The sequence below is a fragment of the Octopus bimaculoides genome, chromosome 8 (genome assembly GCF_046866305.1).
Source record: "Octopus bimaculoides isolate indiv1 chromosome 8, ASM4686630v1, whole genome shotgun sequence".
NCBI classification, from domain to species: domain Eukaryota; kingdom Metazoa; phylum Mollusca; class Cephalopoda; order Octopoda; family Octopodidae; genus Octopus; species Octopus bimaculoides.
The window spans coordinates 92,655,255-92,667,944 of NC_142935.1; the positions used below are offsets into that span (position 1 = coordinate 92,655,255).

Sequence of the window (12,690 nt, forward strand, 5' to 3'; positions counted from 1 at the left end):
ATCGTATTTTGTCTTCTTCTCACGTTTCAGCGATTCTGCAGTCCTCATTATTAAATAGCACTTCACATAGTGGTTGTCGTTGTTGTACAACGTATATATAACCTTGTTATTGTACAATAAGTATATTTTCTTGTTGTTGTGTAATATAACATCAGTAATTTAAACGTTTCACATTATATATTCAATATTTTTGCTATATATTCCTTTCATATTTTCCGTAAAGATAATAAAGGCTTGTGATAAAAATTATATTTGTTTATTTGCTTCTATGTCCAGACTAGATATTTGTTTGTTTAGCTATGTCATTATTGTATTTTGTTTATTCTCAGAGCACCCTCGTCACAACCGGACTTTTGCTAAACGACTCTCTAGACGTCAAAATGCAATTTATGATTCAGACAGCATATCTAAATCTATATTATTTAATGTGTAACAATTTAAAGATGATTCGATGTTATTTGGATAAATAATAACTGATAGTTATTAGTATACCACGTGAACAAGTCGAAGCGTGCTAATTTTTTGGAGCCCCCGTTTGCAAATAATATATAGTGTGACTTCAGGCGGCGAGCTGCCAGAAACGTTAGCACGACAGAAACGTTAGCATCCTTTCGGGGTCGATTAAAAAATTACCAGTTACGCACTAGGGTCGGTATAATCGCATTAATCCCTTTGTCTGTCCTTGTTTGTCCCCTCTATGTTTAGCACCCGTGGAAAATAAAGAGATAAATATATATACTGCAACTTAAGGCGGCGAGCTGGCAGAAACGTTAGCACGCTGGGCTAAATGCTTAGCAGTATTTCGTCTGTCGCTACGTTCTGAGTTCAAATTCCACCGAGGCCGACTTTGCCATCATCCTTTCGAGGTCGATTGTATATGTACTAGTTACGCTCTGGTGCCGATATAATCGACTTAATCTGTTTGTCTTTGGTCTGTTTCGCTCGTAGATCTCACGGCTAAATGTTAATAATTTCTAGACAGGAACGCATTACTGTTACTCAAATGTATATAAAAATGTATACACGAGAATTTAACAGCAAGAAAAGAGAATCGTAGTATAATTTTATTGTTTATTTAGATTTTGGTAACTTTTAATAGTTTGAGATATTTATCATATAATTATTGATCTAAACCGGATTTCTTTTATTTACATCAAACTCTATGCTAAGTACTTTCCACAAAAAATATTTTTGATACAACCAACAAAGTATCTAAATAATTGAATAGCATAATTACGTAATTCTATTTTAAATTCTACGCTTAATAATAATTTCATTCATTTTAACATCCGTACTATATATTCGTTTCAAACTTTGATACAATGCCAGCTATTTTGGGCGAGTAAATAAGTCGATTACATTGACCCCAGTGTTAAACTAGTGTTTATTTTATCATTCCCGAGAGGATGAAAGGCAAGTTCGATCTTGGCGAAATTCGAACTGAGAACATAATGACAGACGAAATGCCCTTATGCAATTTATCCGGCGTGCTGAGCATTCTGTCGTATTCTTACAATAATTTACAAACGAATTTCTTTTTGGTTTACGTCATATATTCAAATTCTACCAACGTCGACTTACATTTCATCTGTTTAAGTTCGAAAAAATAAGTGCTAGTCAAGCGATGGGGCCAAAGATATGGATTTAATACTTCCTCTAATATTGCAGTGCTTGTTCCAAAATTTGAAACTATTAAAGGTGTTGAGCTGGTAGAATCATTAGCACACTGGCGTGAATGCTTGGCAGCATTTTATCCCTCTACGTTCTGAGGTTAGATTCTGCTCCTTCGGAATCGATAACATGTGTCAGTCATGCACTCGAGTTGATTTAATCGACTAGCACCCTCCACTCAAATCTCAAGCCTCCGGTCTACTGCCGTATGATAGTATAAACGAATTTAGCATAGTTGTCGTAGTGAGATATCAAATGCTTCCGAATGGGTTCAGTTTGGCATCGTGCAAGGTAATTCTCTTAGGACTTTCTTTGTCATTGTGCTGATGATGTACCTTCTCAACTTTATCATCAGAAACAATAGAAATATGTTAATCTATTGAGAATGTAATTTTTCGTTTTCAATTTCCTCTTTGATATATTATATTGCCTTACATCTGTACTTTTATATTATATTGTCTTACATCTCATTTTTGTTTAGATCAAGCTCTCACGTCAATTTTTTACGCAAAAAATTGTTTTGTTATTAACGTGAAGTAATTTTTCGAATGTATAATTGTTTGACTATAAGACCATATGTATCTGAGTTGGTGCATCTGTGCGTTTCTATGTAATGTCTTCCACAGATACATGACAAAATCGATATTTTTAGTTGTGTCTTGGGTTTTCTAGCACTTCACTGTCACTTCTGATCAACGTTTATTTGTTATTTTATACTAAAATGTTTTAAGATCTTCCTTGGGAAGAGTTTCTTTTTGCTTTCAGTCACTTGTTCATATTTCAATATACAAGCAAGATACAAACAAGTGAGTTCAATACCTGCTCCTTGATTTAGTATTTTCCGATGATAAGAAATTTCATTCAATACCTTGGTTTTATAGTATTTAAAAAGTATTAAATTTAATCAGTATTAAACTCACACGGTATCCAAACGGTTAAATATGTTTTCAATTATTGATAAGACGTGGTTGGTATGTTACGAATTTTAATTATTATAATTTTTTTTGTTAGCTTAGAACATATATATATCTAACTGTCTGATGTAGCGTGTTGATATATTCTAGTATTGTTACAACCTGGGTTGCTTAAGCACAGTTATTACATTAGCACTTGCACAACTGCTATTTCCTAGGTTTATTTAAAATTAATATCAACCATATATTGAGCTATTGATTGGAGAACGTATATTATCAAATGTTTTGCCACAGAGTCAAGAATTATGTTCAATTACTTCTATCGTGATTGGTGTCAAAAATGACCTGCTATTTAATTGTATGATAGTAAAATTGTCAACGTAAAATGGATTTTGATAACATCATGGCTTTTACACAATCACCTTTCGCTGGACGAGATTCATACAGAGATATGCAAGAGAACAGTAAAGTTAGGAGTAATGGCGATGGGTTGATTAAATTACTTAGAAATGTCTTCTCCGTACAATAGCAGGTTCATTTCTTTTGTTGTCGTCAGTAAATTAACATTGTATGAATGTGAGGGCCAGTTCTCAAGATACAAATTATGACTACAGATAGAACAACCTATCTGGAAAGAGATATAAGACTGAATGCATGTTGCCCCAGGAATTTCCAAACCACTTCATATACGTAATTATTCATATTCATAACTTGTTTAAAATATTTTGACGGCTCATATATTCCACTGTTATAATTCTTGGTTTATATTTCGGTTTCAATAAGGGCATATTTTGGGTAGAATCTTTATCTTAAACTTATGCATCATAAAGTATCTAATTACTTCTCTAAGCTGTCATATAACAACATAAATATACAGAAATATTTCAAGTGTCCGCATTTATTACAGCTTTATATATGTTGCTTATGTCGCTATCTTGTATTTGTGTACATTTAGATATATGTATGGTCTGCTACACAGATGGAAACAGATTACTGTCGAAATAACATGGCCTCTAACTTCCATTTAGACAGTTCCAAAGATTTATAAGTATATGAGTGTTGGTCAATATGTTTATATAAGTGTGCATCACGGAGAACAAAGGCTGACTAAGAAACCGTCTAGAGTGGCACTTCAATGACTAAATGCAGAAGATAAGGGATGTTGATTATGAAGGCCATGTATTTATATATATATATATATATATAAATAGAGAGAGAGAGAGAGAGAGAGAGAGAGAGAGAGAGAGAGAGAGAGAGCGAGAGAGAGAGAGAGCAAGAGATGAATTTGGATGTGAAGTAGAACGTATCCTTCCTAACCACATGGTCCCAGGTCCAGTACCACTACATGACACTAGAGTAAGTTTTCTAGTATGAGATCGGGCTATGCAAATCCTCGTGAGCTTATAAGTGTATTCCATTTCGTAGAGAGAAATCTCTGTATATATATATATATATATATATATATATATATATATATATATATGAGATTTTGTATTTGAAAATGCACCTGAATTTGAAAAGCATATAAAGTTGTTTTTAAATAGATTTATTTACATACATATCAAACTAATTTCAACCATCATTTCTTCATCCATGGGAATTTAATGAATTTTAAAATTACGAAGTAGAAATCGAATAAACATCTTTAAAAGATCAAAGGTTCACATAAAATTCAATGATAAGGATAGATAAAAACAACATAAATGTTCGGCAAAGAATAGGATAAGTGTTCATTACTAGAAGTTCGCTGACAAAAGTGAGAAAAAAAAGGAGAAAAAAATGTATCTTTTATTACAGTTTCTGTCGTCTTATTTGCAGTTCATTTTCCAGTGGTGTTCTATTCGCTTTTAACGGAGTTTTGGTGGAATCATATTATATCTTGTGTATATATGTACTTTTACGCAACAGGTTCTAGTTTTTAGTCAAACAATAGATTTTATTTTGGCATTAGTGTTTTGGTTGAGAATCAGATTTTGATTGGTAATGGTGTTCACTTTATTTTCATCAAGTTCCAAATTCAGTTGCATTTACAAAAAAAAAATCCTATATTATTTTTTCCCTGCGCTGAAATGCACCTCTTTTTTCCATATATATATATATATATATATATATGTGTGTGTGTGTGTGTGTGTGTGTGTGTGTGTGTGTGTGTGTGTGTGTGTGTGTATGTATATACATATATACACACACATACATATATCAATCTATATGTAAGTGTGTATATATATATATATATGTATATATATATATATGTATGTATGTATGTATGTATGTATGTATATATATATATATAGCTACTTGGACTTCGGGTATATATGTAGTAGTTTGTCGATTAAAGCAAATTCACCGTTTGGGCTAATTGATGTCATCTGCAGGGGCGATCTAAATTTCACTGGATCTGCATCACGAAATTCGCAGAGTTGATTGAGTTTAAATTTGATAAAGAAGCTGAAGGTGGATTGAGTACGAATCTTTATTCAGCACAAAGATTCGTACTAAATATATGTAGTGAAACTACCTATCGTCACTAGATACAAAACTGCTATCGCCATTCTTCTCATTTAAATATAAACAAACGCGAACGTAGCGGAAAACATTAACCTTGTCATCACGTGACTGATCATTATTCGAATCGGCAACTTCTTCGAACCGTTCCCGCCAGAACGCAAACTGACCAATTACAGCCCTTAATAAGGTTACGTGATAGAGTATATTTCTGATATCTGGTGAGCCGATAATTCGCTATAAATAGATCAACTCATACCCAACAAATTTGTCTCGGTCCAGTTTGTCTTTGAGAACTGTTCCGTGTACCACACGACAGCAGCAGCAACAATCAGCCAGCGACCACTTCAACAGCTTCAGCCAACGATGACCACCGCCGTCGCCGCATCAGCGACATGAATCTACGACTACTAACCAGCACCATCGTCATGACCAACACGATTACTACCAAGCAGCCTCTACACCACCAGCGTCAACACGACTTTCTAGGTACACCAAACTAAACCACCGCGTCACCTCTCTCTCTTCGATTCTGTTAGGTGACTTAGCTTCACCACGATAATAAACAGACAAGAGATTTCAGCCTGCGATAAACGTCTGTCCTCAAGGCCCTGGCATCGAAGCCAAAACACAACTAGTGATAAGCCCTGCCAAACGACGAACATCTGTATAACAAGAATCACGGCCCGGCATCGATGCCACGACATCACAACTAGTGATCAGCGCTGCCACACTCAGCCTCCTCACTTTCACATACAGAACTTTTCCTATAGTGTACTAAAGAACTGGTATAATTGCTCACGTGTTATTTACTGACTCTCTTTCTATTTGCTGTAATAATTCACATCCACATGCATGTATCACTCGCATACACACTTTTCTTTGTATGACGGCCTGTCTTTGATTATGTTCTTATATGTCGCATTCACACTCTCACACAGACATACATCTTTAACGCTACAATAAATATTTCTGTTATTCATCTTATACGGTTGTGGTCTTTCATTACTGGTCATCTATGTTATCGTAGCATAACATACTATGTATATTATCAATTGATAGATATTTTTGTGTTCGACCGTGTGACACGTTTAAATAAAAGGAGTCCTCTGTTTTTCCATTCGTCACCATTTCTCCTTTTTGAGTTCGCACGGTCGTCCCTTACATATATCTGCAGTTTCCTTTACCAACTATATATATATATATATATATATATATATATATATATATATATATATATATATATATATATATATATATATATATATATATATATATATATTTGTGTGTGTGTGTGTGTGTGTGAGATGTAGACATCTTTCGTCATATACAAAGACATTTTAATTGTTACTGTTAATTGTGATTATGACGTCATGATATAAATATCGATCTGAGAGACGAGTAAGCAACACGTCACAAGAGACCTCGACAGGACACAATCCACATTGCTGCTCCGAGCGAGACAAGACTTGCAGAAAAAAGGTCCTATGACTGATGTCAAAACCAGTTACACTTACTTTTGAAGTGGCCATTATTTTAATGAAAGTCGTTAAGCAGGAGTGGGTTTTGCTATCAGTTGTAAACTAACCAGCAAGCTAACCAGACTCTCCAAAGGATTGACTATAATGAACAGTTCCCGAAGATAGCGACTCCGATGTTAAAACCATGTAATTTGTGGAAACGCGCCAGGCTATGTACTAAATATTTATTAATTCCATCATAAAATCACTGTTATCATATATATATATATATATATATATATATATATATATATATATATATATATATACATACATATATATATATATATATATATATATATATATATATATATATATATATATATATATATATATATATATATATATATATATATATATATATATATATATATATATATATATATATATATATATATATATATATAGAGAGAGAGAGAGAGAGAGAGAGAGATGATAACAGTGATTATATATATATATGTATTATATATATATATATATATATGTATGTATATGCGTGTGTGTGTGTTTCGTTGTATGTCTTCACTGTCCTGTTTTTGTTCCTAAATTTGACCTTCCATAAAATCCAGAATAAATTTTGGAAATTATGGGACCAACTGTCTTCGAAGACTCGTATTGTCGTCGAATGCTTGAAATACGGAGTTGATAGACAGCCGACAACTGATGAAAGGTCGTTCTTTGTGTTACTTGTCCTGTTTTTATTTATTTTTCTCTCGTTGTGTGCGTATTTAACTCGTTTGTTTTCGTACTTCATGTTGCTTACAGTTGGTGATGTCCTGTATCCATATGCTTATATATATATATATATATATATATATATATATATATATACAGACAGACAGACACACACACACATGTATATATACACACACACATACATATATATATATATATATATATATATATACATTACACACACACACACACACACACACACACACACATATATATATATATATATATATATATATATATATATCCAAATATGCACTCATACACACATTTTCATATATTCTTATAGGCATGTGTGTGTACGTGTGTGTATATATACATCGCTTTAATTGAATAGATTTTAAGAACATATGAATCACATAAAGAATATTGAACTGAGTTTAGTAATCTATGGTTGACAAGACTGAAAAATACTGATAATATTTTCCACGGACGCAGACCCACAGACACACACAAAAACGGACACACACATATGTATGTATATACCTACACATTGATGAATATCTGTGTGTATGTGTATTTGTATAGCTATAATCCAATAATCGAAGGAGAGTGATGTATCTCATAAACAACAGTTAGCGTAGTTCCACTGAAGATTGATATCATTGTACATCACACTTAGCATTGTCAGACGTTACAATGTTTCAGTTTGCTAATAATTTGAATATATATATGAAACAGTCATTCACTGTTTATTCCAAAGAAGAGCCCAGTACGTTATTTTAGAATTCACCTCACCCCATGTTATAAAAGCATTGTGGTGTACTAAAAGTACCATCCATCCCATTTAAATTCAGGACCAGGTACTGCAATAGCATAGGGTACAAAAGTTAACAGCTCTTCAATACCATACCAGAAAAAAAAGATAAGAAATAATTATAGTGTGGCCGTAGATACCTTCAGAAAAGAACTAGACATCCTTCCCTCCGCAATACAGGATGAACCAACGGCCTGAGATGAAATACAAATGAGGGCAGCGGAACCCGGCATCCTGAAACACGAAATAGGGCCAGGCCGGAACACAAACTCACACAGTATCGATGATGTGATCCCCTTCCCATCAGCCAGAGGAAATCAGCAAAATCACAGTCGTGTTCCAGCACGACCACGGACGAATGGCTGAAACGAATAAGAGCATAAAAGAATATATATATATTCATGTACGGAATAGACAAAGAAACACAGGAAGAAGCAGGTCGATATAATTACCCCTTAGTTACTTAAACACTTCTAGCCTACCTATCACTTGAATGTTTAAACAATCCTAACATATATATATATATATATATATATATATATATATATATATATATATATATATATATATATATATATATAGAGTTATTAATATTTCTAAGTCTCTCTAAAGGAGACTACGGCAGCGGTACTGGAAATTAATAGTTATCGCCAAGCCAACATGGCAGTCCCAAAATTAGGACGAAAGCTGCCGTGAATTAGCTCCAAGAAGCCATCGCCTCTAGCTAGCTATGTGACACACGAACCTGTGTCCTTTATAACCTTCGAACAGGGGAGGTCAGCAGTGTCCCCCTGCTGGTTTGGCATCTGCAGACTAGACTAGTTTCAGGGTGTTGCCCCTTGTCAATGCAGAGTAGCCAAGCCTTAGCCAGGCGGCGCTGCTGACTATCTGCTCGAAGGCTATTTATCTAATTTCAGTGGAATCTATCCACTGGTTTTCAGAAATAGAGTTATTAATATTTCTAAGTCTCTCTAAAGGAGACTACGGCAGCGGTACTGGAAATTAATAGTTATCGCCAAGCCAACATGGCAGTCCCAAAATTAGGACGAAAGCTGCCGTGAATTAGCTCCAAGAAGCCATCGCCTCTAGCTAGCTATGTGACACACGAACCTGTGTCCTTTATAACCTTCGAACAGGGGAGGTCAGCAGTGTCCCCCTGCTGGTTTGGCATCTGCAGACTAGACTAGTTTCAGGGTGTTGCCCCTTGTCAATGCAGAGTAGCCAAGCCTTAGCCAGGCGGCGCTGCTGACTATCTGCTCGAAGGCTATTTATCTAATTTCAGTGGAATCTATCCACTGGTTTTCAGAAATAGAGTTATTAATATTTCTAAGTCTCTCTAAAGGAGACTACGGCAGCGGTACTGGAAATTAATAGTTATCGCCAAGCCAACATGGCAGTCCCAAAATTAGGACGAAAGCTGCCGTGAATTAGCTCCAAGAAGCCATCGCCTCTAGCTAGCTATGTGACACACGAACCTGTGTCCTTTATAACCTTCGAACAGGGGAGGTCAGCAGTGTCCCCCTGCTGGTTTGGCATCTGCAGACTAGACTAGTTTCAGGGTGTTGCCCCTTGTCAATGCAGAGTAGCCAAGCCTTAGCCAGGCGGCGCTGCTGACTATCTGCTCGAAGGCTATTTATCTAATTTCAGTGGAATCTATCCACTGGTTTTCAGAAATAGAGTTATTAATATTTCTAAGTCTCTCTAAAGGAGACTACGGCAGCGGTACTGGAAATTAATAGTTATCGTCAAGCCAACATGGCAGTCCCAAAATTAGGACGAAAGCTGCCGTGAATTAGCTCCAAGAAGCCATCGCCTCTAGCTAGCTATGTGACACACGAACCTGTGTCCTTTATAACCTTCGAACAGGGGAGGTCAGCAGTGTCCCCCTGCTGGTTTGGCATCTGCAGACTAGACTAGTTTCAGGGTGTTGCCCCTTGTCAATATATATATATGTATATATATATATGTATATATATATATATATATATATATATATATATATATATATATATATATATATATGTATATATATATGTATACATTTCGTATACTTTTTCCATGATATATATATATATATATATATATATATATATATATATATATATATATATGTATATATATATATATATACATATATACATACATAATATATTTATATATATATATATATATATATATATATATATATATATATACATACATACATACATACATACATACATATATATATATATATATATATATAGGAGACTAATATATATATATATATATATATATATATATATATATATATATATATATATATATATATATATATATATATATATGCAGGGAGAGAGAGAGAGATAGAGAGAGATAATTAAACATAAAATAAATCTTTTTCAATTTGGGATATTAAACCATTCATTTTTTAATTCGCTCATTCCGCTTGAGGTCTCTCTGTGTTTCCATGTACATTATTTGTGTGCTTCCGTAATTGGTGAGTTAAACAACGACAGAAAAACAAGTTCATGGGATTTCTCAGCTGGAAATTTGGTCTGAGCCCTTTACTAAATTCGTACGGTGTTAGGTCTTATTGTTGAGATGGGCTGTTAAGTTTCAAACCTTTGGTTTTAGACTTTCATCAGCCTATGACCAATGTTACTTATTCCAGATTGGGGAATCACAAAGAGAGTGGCTTGCTGTCTTCATAGTTTATAGAAGACTGGTAAATCTTTTACATGTTTGTGTCTCAAATATCATCCCGGCAACTGACATTTATCCAAGAACCTTACGAGACCGTATTGATAAATCAAATTTTCCAAAGTACTTATTAGTAAGCAATCGTACACCAATATACTCTTATCTAACCACACTTTGACGTCTACTGTTTCAGCCTACCATTATTACATCTTATTTTTGTACTGAGGTTCTCAGTTGCACTAATTTACAAAAGTATATCTGCGCCAGGAAATATTACTCAATTACTTACCCCATGAAAACATCTCTAATTTTTCTTATTTAACTCTCAATATTTATTCTAGTTTTTTACGTTTTGAGTGCAAATTCCATCGAGATCGTCTTTACTTTTCATCCTTTCGGGTTAGATGAAATGCGTCCCAGCTGAGCACTAGGCTCGAACTAACCGACTTACCACTTTCCCGAAATTTGTAGTATTTTACTAAAATTTCAAACCAACAATTATTCTGGCTTTAAGCTTCTCCATAATGAGCGACGTATATTCTAGATAGATAGCAGTTCAAAAAAGATACGATACATTTTGATATATCAACGTTGTTTCACATATCAATACAATCGCTCTAGACGTCTCACACAATAAATAAATGCTACATCAATAGGTCATATTAGATGGTATACTTTAGAAATTATTACAATCTAATACGGGGCGGAGACTACCCAAAAAGAGACAATAGAGAAAACTAAGAAACTATGAAAATAATGGTCGAAAGGATCTCCTAAGCTGGGGTCATCAATAATAATGCACAACACTGAATCTTTTTTCAGTAAGCAATATTATAATGTTGCTGTACCACCCTAGATCAACCTTCACGAAGGAGACGTGTGATGGAAGCTAATTCATCAAGGGAGATTCTCATGTTTAGCGATTTACATATATATATATATATATATATGCATGGTAGCTTATTCTTTTGTCTTTTCTATTTATTAGGTACAGAGAATGCATACATGCATCTTTGTCCTTGACACTGAATTACAATCAGATATCTACGCAAGCAAAGGTAAATTCTGCTACACTGTGTGTCATCAATCATAAAGAGATGTAGATATATATGTAACTTTGGTGTCGATTTAATGAAATGATATTTCTGGAGACATATCGATTTTATCACTAATGAAGTAGCAAATATATCACACGACGGTCTCATGAACAATTATACATAGCAATATATATTATGTGAGCATTCAAAACGGCGACATTGAACAAAGATGCGCATTTTTATTCTTAACTCATTCTGACAGATTTCAGCTTGAATTTCATGTTGTGTTTCGCCTTCGCGAATCGGTAGACGACATGTGTTGACTGAACAATTCGCTGACGTAGGGATTATCAAACCACTTGTTTTTAATGTTAAATTATCGTGAGGATGCAAAACAGAAACAATCAAACAACGATATCTTTATTTCGGTAGTTATTTTCTGTGGAGAATATATTGGTGTACACAAATCTGTATTAGATTATCAATGAATTTGTGCTTGCTCACATCTGTCGATAAAAAACTTCTGGTCAAAGTCAGTTGCAAAATGTGGAATAAGATATTTTAATTGTGCATTGTTAAAAATATAACAATAATTTGAGAAGGGAGTAGTAATTTTAAATGTGTTCCTCAAATTCCGTAGGTTTTACAGCAGTGTGAATGAAAGCGAATGTAAAACAACTGTTGAAACTATTTCTTTGATATAAATTTATATTTAACTAGCAAACGCATCCGTCCTTTGGACGGTTTAAGTTGCTTTGGTGGTTATTGTGTCACCAAATAATTGAAATACCGAAAAGGTTTATGAGTATCCCGGCAATCTATGTATCATTTCAACCTAGGAACGGAAAATCAAATTGAAGGCTGGTTCTTGT

The 12,690-nt window shown here is 34.1% G+C and overlaps 1 protein-coding gene across 5 annotated transcripts in view; it reads left to right on the forward strand.

Annotated features, from left to right (window-relative positions):
* Window positions 1-6,501: 6,501 nt before the first annotated feature.
* The window catches only part of LOC106871901 (histone-lysine N-methyltransferase SETMAR-like), a 50,003-nt gene continuing 43,814 nt past the window's right edge, over window positions 6,502-12,690 (forward strand). For all 5 annotated transcript variants that reach the window (XR_008264698.2, XR_016242780.1, XR_001409711.2 and 2 more), the window contains exon 1: window positions 6,502-6,784. The gene's annotated coding sequence lies outside the window, so the exon portion shown is untranslated. The remainder of the gene's footprint in view (window positions 6,785-12,690) is intronic.